This window comes from Mirounga angustirostris, unplaced genomic scaffold (assembly GCF_029215605.1).
Source record: "Mirounga angustirostris isolate CCGP_5_RB_7025 unplaced genomic scaffold, mMirAng1.0.hap1 SCAF_1, whole genome shotgun sequence".
Taxonomy (NCBI): domain Eukaryota; kingdom Metazoa; phylum Chordata; class Mammalia; order Carnivora; family Phocidae; genus Mirounga; species Mirounga angustirostris.
The window spans coordinates 196005927-196025610 of NW_026991709.1; the positions used below are offsets into that span (position 1 = coordinate 196005927).

The 19684-nt window shown below is 45.0% G+C and overlaps 1 long non-coding RNA gene across 1 annotated transcript; it reads right to left on the reverse strand.

Moving 5' to 3' along the window:
* Positions 1 to 5910, reverse strand: LOC135365088 (uncharacterized). The gene is made up of 3 exons (XR_010412859.1): positions 4838 to 5910; positions 3209 to 3349; positions 1 to 2209 (listed from the first exon to the last, which is right to left on the reverse strand). It is a non-coding gene; the product is annotated as an uncharacterized LOC135365088 (long non-coding RNA).
* Between the last annotated feature and the right edge of the window lie 13774 nt (positions 5911 to 19684).

Genomic DNA, 19684 nt, shown 5'->3' on the forward strand with positions numbered 1-19684 from the left:
TCTCTAAAATAATAAATCTTTTTAAAAAAGTAATGAAGGACTGATGCATGCTACAGTGTGGATGAGCCTCAAAAACATATTAAGTAAAACCAACACAGAATATTTTATGATTTCATTTATATGAAAAGTCCCCAGGAGGGAAATCTATGGAGACAGGCTGCAGATTGGTGGTTGCCATTGGCTGGAGGATGGGATGCAGGCAAGTGATTGCTTCAGGGGCACAGGGTTCTCATTTAGGACAGTGAAAATGTTTTAGAACTGGATACAGATCATAGTGGTTGCTTAACACTGTGAAGGTACTAAATGCCACTGAATTTGTTATTATGTGGTGAATCTAAAAATGGTTATGTGAATTTTACTTAAATTAGATTCATGTTCTGTGTTCTTTTATGTGATGGTCTGTCAGGTGCGGCCACAAGAGAACAGAAGCCCAAGAACACAAAATTTATTATACTCCAAGGTCTGAAAGAGGAGGTCACTGCCGGTCCCCCAGGGTCACAGGGCAGCATCAGGTATGGTCAGGTGGCAGAAGGCAGGACTGAGAAAACAGCTTTTCCCATGGCCTTTGTTGGAGTGGGAAAGGCAAGGCAGGATAGGGTAAACAGTTTAGGATTGGCTGGTTTGAGTATTTTCTGTGGTCTCTAAGTTGTTGGGGGGACCTCAGATGCCTCGTACCTGGCTTGGGATGATTAAAGCAGAGGAATATGGCCTTCTGGGGGTGTACAGGACAAAGAGAGAGGAGGTATGGCCCTGAACTTGTTCGTTTGTGGATGAAAGGCATGTTCTGGGATGAGTCCTTTGCTATCTCTAAGAACTGGCTGGCCCTGGGAGGGGCAGTCTCTCCCAACTCAGACAGGGATTTTTTTAAGGACGACAAAATGGCCTAATATGAAGAACCTAAAAAATATACACATATATAATAAGATATTGGAAAGGGAGAGAGAGGGAGAAGCAGAGAGAACCTACTGACCTAGGTTCTGGGAACAGCACTGAACCCAGAGTCCTTGCTCTCCTGGAACTCGCCTGCTAGTGGGGGCAACAGAAAATAGAAAATGAGGTAAGATAAGCTTGGGTAGTAATTGGGACTTTGAAAACAGGAAAGCAGAGTCAGGTAGTAGAACATACAGTAGCAGGTGGGGAAGCCATTTCAATAAGATGGTCAAAGAAGGTCTCCCTGAGGAGGGAGCATGGAGCAGAGACATGTGAGTGGAGGGGAGCTCCATCTGGAAAGGCTATCTAAGGAGAGGAGGCAACAAGTGAAAAGTTCTGAGATGAGAGTGTGAGTCAGGGGGGGAGATCTGAAGAGCAGGGTGGCCAGGAGGGACATAGAGAGGGTGACACGGCCAGGGCCAGATCATGCAGGCTTATGGAGACCCAGGAGGGCTTTTGGAATTGTTCTAAATTTAATGGGAAGACACTGAAGAATGAAGAGCATCAGATGACGCAACCTCCATGTGGCACAACCACAGGGGGCGCCATGTACATGGACCACACTGTAAAGGAGTGTCTCTGGAGTTGGCTGAGTGGGCGGCCCTGCAACCTCAACTCTCCTACCCATGGCAGACATTGCTCATCAATTACAGGCCCCACTCACCCAGCACTGGATGCTCAGAATCCTTCTCCACCAGGGACCCCAAATGACCTCAGCCACTTCCTCAGAGCTGAGCGTGCCAGTCTCTGCCATCATTTTCCCTGACCCTTTGCTGACACAGGGACCTCCTGGGGCTGGTCTGACAGAGACACGGTAACACAGAGTGGGAGCAGACCTGATCAGTTAGTTCTTTATTGGGAAGGGGATGTTGTCTGTAATCCGACACATCTGTGACCCCAAAAAAATCTCGAGTTCAAGACCCAGATGGGTTGCTGTGAGGTCATAGTTGCCACGGAAAAAGCCACGGGTACGGTAATTATGCCAACGCCAATAGACCTGGATGATGCGGGCTGCATGGAGCAAACGGCAGTATCTCTGGCGGATGCGCCACATGCGGACCAAGGACTGCAGCTTGACCGCTGCCCATTCTTGCCACAGGAAAGACTCGAGGACTGCTCGTTTTCTCTTCTCCAGCAGCTTTGCCAGCGTCACCTTCCACCAGTGCTGAATGATACATGCTCTGAGTGCTGCGTGTAGCAAGGTCCTGCGCACCAGAGTGCCCCGCCACCACGCCTGGATCTTTATGGCTTTCTGCTCTTGGTCAGGGCGCTTCTTTTTCTTTGGGGGGAGAGGTTGCAAAGATAAAGAAGGGATTCTCAGGGAACGTTCCCCACCCACCTCAGCTCCAGGGCATGCCAAGAAAGGCTTTCTCAGAAGTTCAGGAGCACTGGGCAGGGACCCAGTAGACCAGATATGTTTCCTGTCTGTGCCCCTCTCTTTTAATGCACCTGGACACATCACGTTGTCCCCTGAGGCTCAGGCTCCTCATCTGTAAAATGGAGCATTCTGGCACTAGCTATCCCACCATTACATGGACCTGGTTGGCCTGTCTGGAACAGGCATGTCATGAATCATGTTCCACCTGGGTCTGGCCACCTACCTGGGCTGCATAGTCCTTCCCTCCCACTGCCGCACTGAGACGGCTGGAGAAGCAGCATCCTTTGTTTGCTTTCATGCTTGACTCCAGCTCAAGCTGTGTCCCTCTGTCAAGTCACAGTATTAGAAGTTTCCCTGCTCCACACAGTGTGGAGCCTTTCTCATCTAGCTCTCAATTTCACTTGTGTTCTCACATCTTAAACTTCAGTTAGCACGCATACAAGCACATATGTGTCTGCACGCACACACACAGTTCTAGACGGGGCTTTCCCTGTCCGTGGCAATGCCCTCCCCAAACACAACTTCACTGTCCCATGCCCCAGCTTGGCATGGTCTGATTCCCACTCGTCAGGGGTTCCCCTCCCTCCAACCAAGTCTCTGTGCCTCAGTCACCCCCCTTTCTCTGACCGAGAAGGAATTCGGAGGAGAGGATAACCAAGGATGAGCTGGAATGAATGCTCTGGATAGGGCAAGCATTCATCCTGGTTGGCCTGGGACATTCTCAGTTTATGCTTATTATTCCTGAGGAATCATTCATAGCACTACCTGTCACATACAAATGGAACCTGGTTCAGATGACAGATTCCAGGATCAAGCCATGCTATGGGGCACAGAGAAGACAACCCATCAGTCCTTGAGAATAGGAGTCACCCTCAACTTTGAGGGCCTTCAGTGACCTACCTTTGGTGGACAGGGTTGGGGTGGAGATGGAGGAGGTGTGGGTGGAGGCTCTTTTTTCTTTTTCTTCTGTTTTTCTTTCTCTTTCAGCAATGTGGTTTCATCAACATCTTCTATTATGATTTCGCAAAACTGGCCATCCTTCTGTAATCAGAGTTTAGAGGGGAAAGGTATGGGTAGGTGTTCTCTGTACAACCTTGTGCCACATCTGCCTCATACTCAACTTCCTGCCTGGCCCAGAGTCCCTAGATGTAGAACTTGCATCCTGAGTTAACTGTGGGAATCCATCTTCCCCTGCCTGCAATTCCGGGTGACTCTCTCTTACACAAAACCGAATGCCCATGACTTGGCTATAGATGGTTCAAAGCCCCTCAGGTCTGTAATCCCTTGAATTTCCCATGGTTAGGAGCGTAATGGTTCCATTGCTCCCAGGTCTGTACTCTCCCAGCCGCAGCCTGGCAGGAAGAGACAGGGATATGATGTCATAAGGGCACCTATGACTCAGGCACAAGGATGGTTCCAGACAGTTGAGTTCTTTTTGGTGAAAATATGGAAGTCCTTGCCCACTCTTTCCTACCACAAGGGCCCAAAATTTGGCAAAAAAGGCAGCACACAGAAAATACTGCCCATGGACACAAAAGTTTACAGAGACAGTCATTTCCTGCTGGTCGATAAAAACATAAATTTGAGACAATTTAAACATCCATTAATAAAGCATTCCCTTAGATGCATTTCATTTCAATCGAACAATGGAACCAAATAATGATTAGAAAGAATGAGTTTTCAGCAAAATCTTAAACAAGCACTTCACTAAAGATCCATGAATGGCTAGGAAGCACATGAAAAAATCCCCAACATCAGTCACACGGGAAAGGAAAATCAGAACCACAGTTACTCAGTTCTTTATTCACCTCTTCTCAGCAAAAGGATGATCCTAATGACTCAGCGCACTATTATCTGACGTGGAAATCTCTCCAGATTATATGTGCTTTTTTCAAACTGAAGCACAGTTAACACACCCGGTTACATTAGTTTTGGGTGTACAACACAGGGACTGGACACGTTTAACCCCTGCTATATTTTTATCCACACCTTATTTTCAACTTCTCATCACGTTTTGTTAACAAAATAGAGGTGTCTTTTTTTCCCTCAGCATTCTTATATTTATTCAAATTCAAAAATCAAAATTTTTTTTTTAAAGATTTTATTTATTTGGGGGTGCCTGGGTGGCTCAGATGGTTAAGCGTCTGCCTTCAGCTCGGGTCATGATCCCCGGGTCCTGGGATCGAGTCCTGCATCGGGCTCCCTGCTCGGCGGGGAGCCTGCTTCTCCCTCTGCCTCTGCCTCTCTCTCTCTCTCTGACTCTCATGAATAAATAAAAAAAAAAAAGATTTTATTTATTTGACAGAGAGAGAGATAGCGAGAGTAGGAACACAAGCTGGGGGAAAGGGAAGAGGGAGAAGCAGGCTTCCCGTGGGGCAGGGAGCCCGATGCGGGGCTCGATCCCAGGACCCTGGGATCATGACCTGAGCCGAAGGCAGACGCTTAACAACTGAGCCACCCAGGCGCCCCTCAAAAATCAAAATTTGATTCCCGTACCGCTAGGTACACAGAGCACATACGATCACATACAGAGCGCATGTAACGGCGAAGAGCAAACCCCCTGGGAAACCTTCTAGAATAGCAGTCACCCTGGAAGAATTCTGAAGACCAAGAGCTGCTAATGAAGGAACGTGTTGAAGTCAGCCAGATGCGGAGCCTGGGGGCCAGGTCACTCTCGTTCAGCTCAGCCTGTGGCGCCGTCTCGGGACCGTCCCCGCCACGACAGCTTCTCGTGCTTTCACGCCATCCTTGGGTTTCTGTGCATGTGCGTGGGGAAAGATGACAGCACCACAGGCTTCCGAGGCACGCCATCAGCGTGGGAGCGCGCCCTCCCAGGCAAAGCGACAAGACCCGTGTGGGTGGCGGAGGGACGGTCCCAGCTTGCGGAGAATACCCTTTGGGTAGCACCATTTCTCTCTCTTTAAAAAAAAAAAAAAAGTATTAAATTCAATATGCTGGCTAACTGAACAGAAAAAAAATAAACAGTATTAAATTCAGATGCCCACAGAACCACAAAAATAGTAATCTACTATGTTTTATTATGAACACATCTTAAATTCTTACCTTGCTCTTTCACCAAGGGTATTAACGTTTTTGGAAACATCTAAACAAGAGACCTATCAATCAAAATAATTCTGCAGAATCTTGCTGAAATGACCCAGAGAAGAATGTGAAGTGGTGTTCCCGGGTCCATTGCACAGAATCTCTGTGACTTCCTGGAATTCTAGAAATCTCCAGTGCAGCCATATGCTGAGGGGACCGGATGCAAAATGTTCAGCAGGTAGCTCAGACGGCTTTCAGCATTTGTGTGAAAGAATTACCTTTGCCTCACAGAAGAGATCCAACACAGAGTCAGTATCTCGAGGTGGAAAGTCAGGACAGGGGACAAAGGCACTGAGCAATCAGTGAGCTCCAGGGAGAGCAGCCTCTGGAAAGAGAAGCACCAAGACAGGGATGCGGCTGCCCACTGATGGCCCTTCCTTGGATGTCCAAGGTCAGTGCGATCCTGGTCGCACCAGGGCTAGAGGAGATGCATGAAAGAATCTCACTGTAATCCTTCGTCTTCAGAATAACATCTTGGGCGCCTGGGTGGCTCAGTTGGTTAAGCGACTGCCTTCGGCTCAGGTCATGATCCTGGAGTCCCGGGATCGAGTCCCGCATCGGGCTCCCTGCTCGGCGGGGAGTCTGCTTCTCCCTCTGACCCTCCCCCCTCTCATGTCCTCTCTCTCATTCTCTCTCTCTCAAATAAATAAATAAAATCTTTAAAAAAAAAAAAGAATAACATCTGGGCCACCACCACCTCGGCTGAGGATCTACGCATCTGCTCCTTGGTCAGCTCAGAGCCCCCGCGGGCGACCTGCGGCTGCTCGGCCTCCTCGCTCACCGTCAGCTTCCTGGAGAGGTATATGCCCGTGGCCTGATCCTCCTGGAGGAATCTCTCCACGTCTTTCTACGCTTTTGTGTATTTGTACTTAACAATGAGATCATACCCCCGATGGCAAACCTCTGCATCCTGCTGGGGGAGGTGGTATGTGGAGTGGAGGTTTTGCAGAGTTTTTCGGGGGTTGAGAGTCTTCTGCTTCAAGAGATGCTCCAGAAGCAAGACAAGCTGGTCTGGGAGGAGCTTTGCAAACACTTCTTTGGTCTCCCTTTGTTTCTGTTTTCAGGGTCTCTGGTCACTCATATTCATTTCTTGACCGTGTGAGCCTGGCACTCCCTCTGCAGAGGCTCACCCCCTAGAAGGGGAGGGTGGGGGGGAGCTGGCTGTCAGGAGAGGAGGAGGAGTGCGGGGGCCTGCAACACCTAAGGCACAGCTCGGGAGGTGGGCGGCAGGGGCGATAAAATAAATCAAGGTGTCTCTTGATTCAGCAAGGAAGTCTGTATTTTTAATAGATGAATGCTGCAAATTCACATTTATCATGATTTCTAATATGACTGGAGTTATTGTGATACTGTTTTATGGCTTCCACGCCTGGTTTTCCCAGGAAGTGGCCACAGAAGGGAGGAATGCTTTGTGTCGCAGCCCCTGGGGAGGGAGGGTGTTGCCCCTCAGCTCCTGGCCTGGCCTTCCCAGCTGGCTCTGGCTACAGACAGACTCTCTGTTGTCCTACCCTGAGTGGAGGAGATGCCTGGGCCGGGGATGCAGAATAATAAAGGCCAAGTCCTATACTCCCTGGGGACAAGCATTAGACCATGTTCCCTGTCCCTATTTGCATCCCAGTGAGCCTGAAACCTAGGGTCTATTTTAGAGAGGAAATTTTCCAGCTCTGCCTTGGGTGGACTAGACCCAGCCCCCCACCCCCTTCTATGTAATAGATTTCCATAAGTGGTCATCAGGTTGGGTAGGCTAGGGTATCCTACGTCATGGCCTTCTTTATTTCAAGCTCCATCTGGCTTTGCGGACCGTACAGTTGTAACAGGAATCAAGGAGGGACCTGGTAACATTGTCTGGGGGCCTGAATCTAGGTGCAGCTACATCCATATTTGCCCCTTGAAAAACGGGCCTCCAAGAGATAACCATGTCAAATCCCTGGAACCTGGGAAGGTTACCTCCTACAGTAAAAGATGGGATTAAGTGAAGGGTCTTGCGAGGAGGGGCTTATCCCGGATTATCTGGGTAAGACCTACATGCGATCACACGCATGCCTCATCAGAGAGAGGCTGTGGGAGTTTTGAGAGAGACACAGAAGGAAAGACGATGTAAAGATGCAGGCAGAGATCACAGCGGAAGCTGGAAGAGGCGAGGAAGGAATTCTGTAGAGCTTCTTGGGGGAGTCTGGCTCTCCTGATGCCTCGATTTCAGGCTCCAGCCTACAGAATGTCAAGAGAACACATTTCTATTGTTTTAAGCTCCCATGTTTGTGGTAATGTGTCCCAGCAGCCATGTAAACTCATACACCCCCTAAATTTAAGTAGGGCAGTGAAGTCTCTTTTTTGCTTAAGCTAAGTCGGTTTTCTATCATTTGCAACTGAAAGAGTCCTAATTCAGACAGGAGTTTAAGAGAAGAGAGAGGCAAAAGAATAGAGTGTTATCTGAGCACAATGGAGGAGAGAAGAGGGGGAGCTAAAGGCGGGGGAGGGGGTAGCCAGGCAGGCACTGCCCCGGGAAGGAAAGGACAGGTGGAGACAGCGCAGCAATGGGAATTTTATCCAGGCCGCCATGGTGGTAATAATCATTGATGGGACTGTTACAATGATCAGTTATGACATAGGAACATCCATGCCATTATCTCCAACTGTGTGTGTGCACATGTGTGTGTCAGAGAGACAGAGACACACAGAGAGACAGAGGCCAGAGAGAGGAAGCTGATCTGAGACATAACCCAAAGCTGCCAATCTAAGTCTGCCTGAAAACCTAAATGATGGAGCACCAGCTTTTTGAGAGGAAAGGTGGCAAATAGGGATAAGCCAAATTCCATTACCTAATAGAGCAACACTGGGCCTTGTTTGTTTTATGCAAAGACATAAAAATCTTGGCCACATACTAAGAAGGAGTCAAGGTAATTCGAGGTTGGGGGCAGGTGCTAGAAAAAGCAGAACTTGCCTGAGGAAGGAGAAGGAAAAAGAAGGGGGAGTGGTCCCTTCTCAAACCCACGAAATTGCCAAATGTGCAGGAGCCCTTTATTGGTACATGCAAGGGCAGATCCAGCCATGGGGAATGCCCAGCCATGAGGGGGGATGTCTACACATTGGAAGAATGTCCAGCCATGGGTGGGAACATTTAGCCATAATGAGGCTGTCCAGTCATGGAAAGAGGTCCTGCCATGGGGTCGACGCTCAGCTATGATTAGGGATGTCCAACCATGAATAAAGCTATCTCTCAGAAGCTCAGCTGAGCTGGAGAGAGTTGAGAGTTGGCAAGTATCAGAGTAGATGTCCTGACTGTGACCTTGAGGCCCTCAGGGGAAGAGGAGGACAGGAGACTACTTGAGGCCACTTGAGCCTGAGATGGGTGCCCTGGTTGGTCCTTGAGGCTTCATGGGTTTTTTGGCCTGTGTGGGTCCTGCTCTCCCAGAAGGCTGATAACTGGGTACCTGGAAGATGGGCCAGACACAGGGGATTCAGCCACAGTGCGGGAGTTTACTGTCACGCCAATTCCACTATCCTCGTCAAAGATGATTGCTAAATTTTATAGTGTTTATTTCTCTAATCCTCTCCTTTAAAAAATAATGCCTTTATAACATATATATAGAATATGTACCTAGATAGGAACCATATTATACAATTAAATTTGTTTTACTTACACCTTCCCTGTCAGTCCGTAGAGAACAAACTCATTCTTTGTGATTTTGTTGTTTCTTAATGGGGTTTGATGAGTTTTCACAATTCTGTATTCCCTGGTAACCACCACCCAAAACAAGACACAGCAAATTTCTGTCTCTTTGTGCTGTTTGTAGGCAATACCACTTACACCCCCACCCAGATGTAAACTGTTCTGAATTATTTTACCTATAGTTTAGTTTTGCCTGTTTTCTAAGTTTTTCTAAGTGGAATCATCCTGTAAGTATGATTTCATGTCTGGTATCTTTCATGTCTGGCTTCTTCAATTTAGCTTAACATTTTTGAGATCCACCTATGCTGTCGTGGGTGTCAGTAGCTTACTAATTCTTGTGTTTCTTTTTTTTAAAGATTTTATTTATTTATTTATTTATTTATTTATTTATTTATTTGAGAGAAAGAGCACAAGCAGGGGGAGTGGCAGGCAGAGGGAGAGGGAGAAGCAGGCTCCCCACAGAGCAGGGGGAGCCCGATGTGGGACTCGATCCTGGGACCCCCGGATCATGACCTGAGCCGAAGGCAGCCGCTTAACCAACTGAGCCACCCAGGCACCCTTGTGTTAAATTTTCTAAGTCCTATGGAATTTGATTCCCTGAGGTACCTCATGTACGTGGAATCATATGGTATTTTTCTTTCTGTGACTGGCTTATTTCACTCAGCATAGTGTTCTCAAGGTTTATCCATGCTGTAGCATGTGCCAGAATTTCTTTCCTTTTAAAGGCTGAATAATGTTCCATTGCGTGTATATACCACATTCTGTTTATCTATACATTCGTCAATGGCCACTTGGGTTGCTTCCATATTTTAGCTCTCATGAACAATGCTGCTATGAACACTGCTATGAACATGGGTGTATAAACATCTCATTGAGACCTGTTTTCAATTATTTGGGGTATATACCCAGAAGTGGGATTGCTGGATCATATGGTAGTTCTATTTTTAATTTTTTGAGGGCCCACCATACTGTTTTCTACAGTGGCTACACCATTCTACATTCCCACCAACAATGCATGAGGGTTCCGATTTCCCCACATTCTCACCAACATTTGTTATTTGCTGGTTTTTTTTTTTTTTAAAGATTTTATTTATTTATTTGAGAGAGAGAGAATGAGAGAGAGCACATGAGAGTGGGGAGGGTCAGAGGGAGAAGCAGACTCCCTGCTGAGCAGGGAGCCCGATGCGGGACTCGATCCAGGGACTCCAGGATCATGACCTGAGCCGAAGGCAGTCGCTTAACCAACTGAGCCACCCAGGCGCCCCAGCTGGGTTTTTTAAAAAAATAATATCCATCCTAATGAGTGTGAGGTGTGTCTCACTGTAGTTTTGATTTGCACTTCCCCCATGATTAGTGATGTTGAGCATCTTTACATGGACTTACTGGCCATCTTTATGTCTTCTTTGGAGAAATGCTTATTCAGGTCCTTCTCTCATTTTTAAATTGGGTTGTTTCTTGTTGGTGTTGAATTTTAGGAGTTCTCTATATATTCTTGATATTAATCTCTTACCAGATACATGATTTCAAATATTTTCTCCCGTTCTGTGGGGTGCCTTTTTACTCTGATGATAGTGTCTTTTAATGAACAAAATTGTAGTCTAATTTGTCTTTTTTCTTTTGTTTCCTGTGCCTTTGGTGCCATATCCAAGAAACCATTGCCAAGTCCAATGTGCAATTTTTACCCTATGTTTTCTTCTGAGAGTTTAAGAGTGTTTTAGGTCTTGCATTTAGGTGTTTGATCCACTTTGAATTTTTTTATATGGTGTTAGATAAGGGTCCAAAGTCCTTCTTTTGCATATAGAGAACCAGTTTTCCCAACACCATTTTTTTGAAAGCACTGTCCTTTCCCTATTGAGTGGTCTTGGCATCCTTGTCAAAAATCACTTGACCATATATGTGAGGACCATATATGGGGGCTCTCTGTTCTATTCCGTTGGTCTGTCTTCATGCCAGTTCCACAGTGCCTTGATTACTGTAACACTGTGGTAACTTGAAAAAAACCCTTTTGTAGTAATTTTTGAAATCAGGAATCAAGGATGTGTGAGTCCCTCAGCTTCATTCTTTTTCAAGACTGTCTTGGCTATTTAGAGTTCTTTGAGATCCCATATAAATTTTATGTTTTAATTTATTTTTCAAACAAGAAGTCTCACATATTTATTACTGAACCAACCTACCAGTGCAGAAGCATAGTAACAGAGAAAAATCATTTCTTCAATAAAGCACATCTATTGTTCAGATAGTAGTGATGTTTACACATGACCTTCATTCAGCATGAATATATATGTACCATCTCATGTTTGATCCCTTATAGACCTAGCTTCATTCTTCTCCAGTGCCTCCTCTTGGAGTTGTACCTGCCTTTATTACCAGTTTTCATCTGAATCCCCAGAGGAATGGGATGATTCTGCTTATGTTTCTTGGTCAAGAATCGGTTGATCTTGAAAGTCTTGTGAGAAGACATGGCAAGGAACAGTCAAGTGCACACACCACAACTGTGGAGAAAAGAAGAGAAGATTCCATAAGGATTTTAGAATGGATTTTTTTCTATTTTTTCTGAAAAAAAGAAGTTTTTGGAATTTTGATTGGGATCGCATTGAATCTGTAGATTATCTTGGGTAGTACTGACAACTTTACAATATTAAGTCTTCTAATTCATGAATGTGGCATGTGTTTCCGTCTATTTTTGTCCTCTTTAATTATTTTCAGCAATGTTTTGTAGTTTTAATTGAACTATTGTCTTTCATTTTCTTGGTTACGTTTGTTCCTATTTTTTTCTTTTTTATGTTACTGCAAATGAATTTTTTAATAATTTCCTTTTCAGATTGTTCATTGTTGGTGTATAGGAATACAACTCATTTTTATCATTGACTTTGCATCCTGCTACTTTGCTGAATTCATTTATTAGTTATAACAGTTATTTAGTGGAATCTTTAAGGTTTTCTACATATAAGATCCTATCATCTATGAATTGAGATAATTTTATGTTTTCCTTTACAATTTGGATGCCTTTTATTTCTCTTTCTTGCCCAATTGCTCTGGCTAACACTATGTTGAAATAGAGGTGGTGAAAATAGGGCACCTGGGTGGCTCAGTTGGTTAAGCCACTGCCTTCAGCTCAGGTCATGATCCTGGAGTCCCGGGATCGAGTCCCGCATCGGGCTCCCTGCTCAGCAAGGAGCCTGCTTCTCCCTCTAACCCTCCCCCCTCTCATGTACTCTCTCTCTCTCATTCTCGCTCTCTCAAATAAATAAATAAATCTTTAAAAAAAAAAAAAAAGAAGTGGTGAAAATAGACATCCTCATCTTGTTCCTGACCTTAGAGGAAAAGCCATTAGTCTTTCACCATTGAGTATGATGTTCACTGTGGGTTTTTCATATGTGGCTTTTATTATGTTGACTTAGTTTTTTTCAACTCCTAGTTTGTCGAGTGTTTTTATCATGAGAAGGTATTGAATTTTGTCAAATGCTTTTTCTGCAACAGTTGAAATGATCATGTGGGTTTTTCCTTCATACTGTTAATGTGGTATATTATATTGATGGGTTCTGTATGTTGAACCATCCTTGCATTTCAGGAATAAACCCCACTTGGTCATGTGTATAATCCTTTTAATATGCTGCTGAATTCAGTTTGCTGGTATTTTTTTTTTAAAGGATATGACACTGTTTTGTTTTGTTTTTTAAAGATTTTATTTATTTATTTGACAGAGACACAGTGAGAGAGGGAACACAAGCAGCGGGAGTGGGAGAGGGAGAAGCAGGCTTCCCGCCGAGCAGGGAGCCAGAAGTGGGGCTCGATCCCAGGACCCTGGGATCATGACCTGAGCCGAAGGCAGACGCTTAACGACTGAGCCACCCAGGTGCCCCTGCTGGTATTTTTTTTAAGGATTTTTGCATCAATGTTCATAAGGGATATTGGTTCAAAGTTTTCTTTCTAGCCAGCCCTGCACATGCTTTTCATGGCCTGATCCTTTGTCCTTGGGTACTTGACGATGTCCTTCTGTGGGTACCTGAAGATGTCCCTCTCAGCTAAATCTAGATGCCACCCAGCACATATCCCGCAAGCTCTCCTCAGTGCCTCACAAACACACTGTTTATTTTTATTTTTTAGATACTGTACATGAAGAACACAAAATAACCAAGTAGGCATTGCGGCAAAGTTTATAAAACTCCTGGTCCTTACTACACATGAGATGGTACAGGAAACCCAGGCACCCACAGGTTTGTTTTAGTATCTCGGGGCTGGTACGGCCATTTTCTTCCATAGGCAGCCAGCGCCTCAAGATTTGCTGCACCAGCCAATGCCAGGATACGCTCCCCCAGGACTTCCTTCCTGGCAGACCAGCTTCTCCTGGGCTTTTACCCACCCATCTAGATGTCTGCCATGGCACTGGGTCAGGAGGAGATTTTACTTTGTTTTCCCTCATGGCTTCCCTTGGACTAACTCACGTGATGGAGGACAAATACAAGTAAGAGGATGTTCTGGAGATGCAGGTAAAGAAATGGTCATAAAATGGAACACCTTAAAGATGTGAATGGAATTCAAGGCAGCTCTGGGGCTCTCAGGGTGTTGGTGGCATTCATTCTGGGCTACATTCTCCAGTTTGGTAACTTTTTAAAGTTTTTATTATTATTTTTTAAAGATTTTATTTATTTACTTGTCAGAGAGAGCAAGCACAAGCAGGGGAAACGGCAGGCAGAGGGAGAAGCAGGCTCCTCGCTGACAACATGCAGGGCTCGAGCCTGATCCAGGGCTCGATCCCAGGACTCTGGGATCATGACCTGAGCCGAAGGCTGATGCTTAACTGACTGAGCCACCCAGGCGTCCCTTTTTTTAAAAATTTAAATTCAATTAGCCAACATATATTACATCATTAATTTCAGACGTAGAGTTTAGTAATTCATCGGTTGCATATAACACTCACTGCTCATCACATTCCAGTTTGGTAACTTTTTATGTTCTAACTTCTCTTGCTACTACCATTTCTTTGTGACCTTTATTTTCTTTGGTTTCTCTGCCTTGTAACATTGATTACTGAAGAATTTGGGCTTGGCCATGACCACTCATGACCCTCACGCATCTATGCATGAGATCCTCAGCTCTGCTACTTCCTTTCCAGCTGTCTTTACTTTTTACAATTCAAACTTCAGGGAACAAGAATGTTTTCTCTCTCTTGTTTAAAAATTTTAAAATTTTGGGCGCCTGGGTGGCTCAGTTGGTTAAGCGACTGCCTTCGGCTCAGGTTGTGATCCTGGAGTCCCGGGATCGAGTCCCGCATCGAGCTCCCTGCTCGGCAGGGAGCCTGCTTCTCCCTCTGACCCTCCTCCCTCTCATGCTCTCTGTCTCTCATTCTCTCTCTCGCAAATAAATAAAATCTTAAAAAAAAAAAAATGCTTTAAAAAAAAATAAAAATTTTTAAATTTTTAAATAATCTCAACACCCAATGTGGGGCTCAAACTCACAACCCCAAGATCAGGAGTCACACGCTCTCTGAACTGAACCAGCTAGGCGCCCCACGAATGTTTTCTGGTAGTGTTCTGTGTGTGCTTGAAAACAAGGCTTTTTTTTTTGTCTGCTTGATTCTATGAGTGTCCGAGATAGGTAGAAGTGTAGAATTTTCTACTTGTTTCTGTAATTCTATCAGTTTTTTACTTTATGTTTTGAAGTTATTTGTTGAATACATACAAACTCCCAGTTATTATCGTTTCTTAGAATAATGTTCCTTTCGTTGGTTTAAAACAGGAGCTGCAAAGTTCTTCTATAAAGAGCCAGATAGTAATACGTTGGGCTCTGCCAGCCATCCAGTCTCTGTAGCAACTACTCAAACCTGCCACTGTAATGCCAGAGCAACCACATACAAAATAAAATATTTCCTATAAAAACAGGTAGTGGGTTGGATTGGCCAGTGGGCCTCAGTTTGCTGACCCCTAGCACAAAACGCTATTACTCCTTTTAATGATTACATTTCATCTTATGTCCTATTTATTCTATTCTATGTTACAATAGCTTTCTTTTGTTGAGAATTTGCCTGATAAATCTTTACCCTTTTGTTTTCAAGCTTCTGTGTTACTTTGTTGTAGGTGTCCCTCTTCTACACATTTCGTAGATGCATTTAACGTATTGAATTCCATCTAGGAACCTGCGTTTTAATTGCTGAGTGAATGCATTACACTTACGGTGATTGCTAATATATTTGGACTTCTTTCTGTCCTCCATCTGAAAGTTCAGATCTGTCCCACCCCCAGCAGGTAGGTTAGTCATCAAACTCAAGACACAATGGACTTTAATCTAGCACGAAGTTTGCTTAGCGCTGCAGAAAACGCAGGCCAGGAAATCAGCACGCATGGCAATGGCAGTCTCCTCAGGAGCCCACGCGTGCAGGTGCTTGCTCTTCCCCACCGTCCACCCACAAGGAGCACCCTGGCACGGAGAACTCTCTCTTAGTTGCCTTCTGTTCTTTTACAACATTCCAGTCCCACAGTCACAAGGTCAGCATTATAACTTGCGGCTCTCCCGGTCCCGAGGTTTCAGAGTAACCAAGACGGATAACCCGCCCCTGGTTCATGGCTTTCTGTCAAGCACACTCAACACACATGACAAGGGAAACCTGAGGCCAAGGCCTGATTGGTCTTACTGGTAAGGATACAGTGGGCCACCTTAGATTCAGACACTTTATGACTCAGATAGACAGTGAAAGCAAGATTAGCCAAAGTGCCAGGTCCCTGTGGTTCTCGTCCCACAGAACAACAGGGATGACATGAAATAAAAGGGCCAGATGACAGCAGTGCAATTTGTCACCGAGGAGCCTGATCTAGGCTGCGGCCTAGTGGTTTTATCTTCTGCAGCCCTACTTGGGGGAGGCTGGCCAGAGAGCCCTGCTCCTCATTGGAACCCAGGGGGAGAAGGCAACTGTCTCAAGATAGCCTCCCAGGGAAGACAGCAGCTCCTCATAAGCCCCCCATCTTCTCCTGTTCCAGCAGGATCCCAAGACATCCGGCCAAGACTCAGATTCCCTGTGGTTCAAGCTTCTGCCTTCGTAACCTATGTGGATATATGCAAGCCTGCCATGGCAAGATCATTCCTCTATAGCTCTATCCCCTGATTCCCGTGTGTCCACTAAGATGTCTCAGGGGCCCAGGCCACTCCATACCCTCATTAGTTGTGCAGTTTGGGGCCTGAGCCTTATTTGTCTTAAGGCAGCATTGGATGAATGACCGTAACATGACTCCCAGGTGGGTGATCAGGCCCACTGAGAGTACTGGACTGCAGCCATGCTCTGCAGTCTGGAGCCGAGCCAGCTGAGTAGGTCATTCATCCAGATGCGGCAGAGATGTTGGCAAAAGCACACACCCGACCACCCCTAGCCAGCTGAGAGCCCAGAGTAATGCCATTGTCTATCACCAATCCCACTAGAAAGCTTAGCACGATTAGCAGTCTGTGAAAAGGTATAAAAGAGTCCAAAAAAACAGGATGAAGCTGCAGGGAATCATACCAGTGTTCAGAAAGTCTCAAATGGAGGCTATTCCTTTCTGGAATCAGCAGATGCTGGTGGGTGTTGAGAGTTTTCATTTCAAGGTTCTCATTTGTCAGTGAGGGTGGTGGTGGCAGTCTGGGTGATGCTGACCAGATGCCCTGCAGACAAGAGCTGAGAGAGAGTAATGGTCCCTCCAGTCCTGACCCTTAGGGTCTAAGGTGTTTTCTTTTGCAGGGGAAGGCAGAGGGAGAGGGAGAATCTTAAGCAGACTCCACAGCCATCGCAGAGCTGGACGTGGGGCTCGATTTCACAACCCTGAGATCATGACCTGAGCTGAAATCAAGAGTTGGATGCTTAACTGACTGAGCCACCCAGGCACCCCTAAGGTGCTCTCTTCTTAATTCAACTTCCTTCAGCAAGAATCTGGTTCTGCGGTCATCCTCACGTACCTTGTGCCATCCCAGCATGCCTCCCGTCTCCTGACATGTGGGCCACATCATCACCACCTCAGGAGTTGTCACCTCATGGTCGTGATCAGACTCTTTCCAAGGAAAGGATCTCTGACAAGGCAGCCTGGAAGCCACCTTTGGAAGTAGAGATGTCTGTGGGAAGAGCCCAGCCCCGCTTCTGCCCTTGACTCACAAGGTCCTTCCTCATTGCTGGAAAAATCTCAGTCATCCTCTCTAGGCATTTCACGTCTCTGCGGCACGTCTCCTAAATTTCTCTGACTTCATCCTCCTCCCCCTTCCCCTCTCTTCCTCTGCTTCTGCCACACCAGCCTTGTTGGTGTCCCTCAAACATGCCAGATTCAGTGTCTTAACACCTCTCCACCCCCGAGATGCCTGCAGAGCTTCCTCCCCGCCTCCTTCACCTCAAAGTGATTTCACCCACTCTCTGACCACCATATAAAAGTGAGACCTCCTTTCCATCCAGCATGCTCTGTCTCCCCCTGCCTGACTTTTCCTCATAACATTACTATCCAAACACTCTCTACATAACTGTTCCAGAAGCACAGGAATCTTGCCTGCTTTTTTTTACTGTTGGATCCCCAGCCCCTACAACACTGTGGCACAGAGTGGACGCTCAATAAACAAGTGTTGAGTGAATACCTTTGGTCCAAACCAGTAAAATGAATCCCACTGAGCACAGACCATTCAGCCTTGGGACACAGACAAGTGCCTTCCCTGGGCCACAGGGCCTAGTCATGGATTCCAAGCAACACTAAGCAAAGAACTTTTGTTCATAGATTCACTCATTCGTCCATGCAACAATCATTGAACCCCCTACTATGTGCCAGGTACTATTATAGGTACTTGTTAAAGCCAAGAGTAAGACAGGGAGAAAGTCCCTACCTATATAGAGGTCACATTCCAGGGAGGAAAACAAACCAACAAATAAATGTGCTTTCCATGCATTGGGACAGGTGGCCATTTGTGATTGCTGTGCACTGACAAAGGAGTTTATGGATCACACTGTCTAGTTTTGACAATGCTAACCCTCACCAACAAGGGCAAGTGTGTTACAAAGATGCCTGCAAAAAAATCCTACACAGAAGTGTTACTAACTCACAAGCGCAAGCTACCCAACGAAACCCTGGTGATGAAATTTTTCTAGCCTCTGGAGGGAGCTCCTCATCAGCCAAAATAAGATGCCATGGAAAATGCTTTTAGAAAACGGATGTTTTGAAACATTTCCTTTACATGATTTTGTTGCCAAAAAGTTCACTCACAAAAACTCTTATAGCTGAACACTTAAAACTTTGAAAATATAATTTCCTCATCTATTTATCATTTACGTATCTCTCACCTCTACCCCCCTCAAATTGTATTAGTTGTCAGTGTTCAGGACAAAAGAATTAACCAACAAACTGTTAGATGTATGAAATGCAGGGATAATAGGATCATTATTGTAAGAGATTTCAACATCATTAACCAAAACTAAGGACATAGGGGAACTGAATAAATAATAAACAAAATTCATGAGACACATGCAGAACTTTAGATTTTTCAAATAGAGTAATCACTTATTTCATACATCCACAGAATATTTACAAAGAAGTGGCACACACCTGGCCAGCAAGAAAAGCTTAATTTACAAGTATAATCAGTGATCATGTCTAGGGTTATGTCAGAAACAAATAAGTTAAAATTTTTTAAAAGTCTCATCTCATTGGAAATTAAGGAAAACCTTCGATGGAAGGCAAAACCAAAATAAAATTGCAAACTACCAAAAGAGCAAAAAGAAAAAGAAGACTACTTCTTTTTTTTCTGAGAAGAGACTATTTCCTAACAAAGCCTGGGCTTGGAGGGCTGTCATAGTCTCGAATGCCTCCAATTATCAAGAAAGATAGACCAAAAATGTGGAAACCCAGTACTCATCCCTCAAATGAAAACAAAAACAGAAACAACAGAAGAATCCAAAAGAAATGACAGGGGCACCGGCTCAGTTGGTTAAGCGGCTGCTTTCAGCTCAGGTCATGATCCTGGGGTCCTGGGATCGAGCCCCACGTACGGCTCCCTGCTCAGTGGAGAGCCTGCTTCTCCCTCTCCCTCTGCCTGCTGCTCTGCCTACTTGTCCTCTCTCTCTATCTGTCAAATAAATAAATAAAATCTTTAAAAAAAAAGAAATGAGGACAAAGGAGATAATAATAATTTTTAAAAGCTCAAATTACTGAAACAGAAACCCTCCCCCTTCAAAAAAAAAAAACCACAGGAAAGATAAATGAGCTTAAAAGCTGTTATTTGAAAAAGACTAATAAAATAGATAAACATCTATGAGCCAGATTTTTTAAAAAAGAGAGAGGGTAAAAATATACAAGATAAGAAATGAGAGCTGGGGAATGACTACAGATGTGGGGAAGATTAAAATTATTTGGAGAGAATACTCTGTGCAATTTTATGGCTAACCAAATTTGAAACTATTGAGGAAATGGATGATTTCCTAGCAAAACATATATTATCAAAATCAACCCAAGAACATTTGAAAACTTGAATAGATCAATTACCACAGAAGATTATATTTATTATGTATTAAATATTGCCTGGGAACCAGATGGTTTCATGGCTGAGTCTTATTTAACATTTACAGAGGCGACAATTCCAAATCTATTTAAATGATTCCACATAATAGAAAA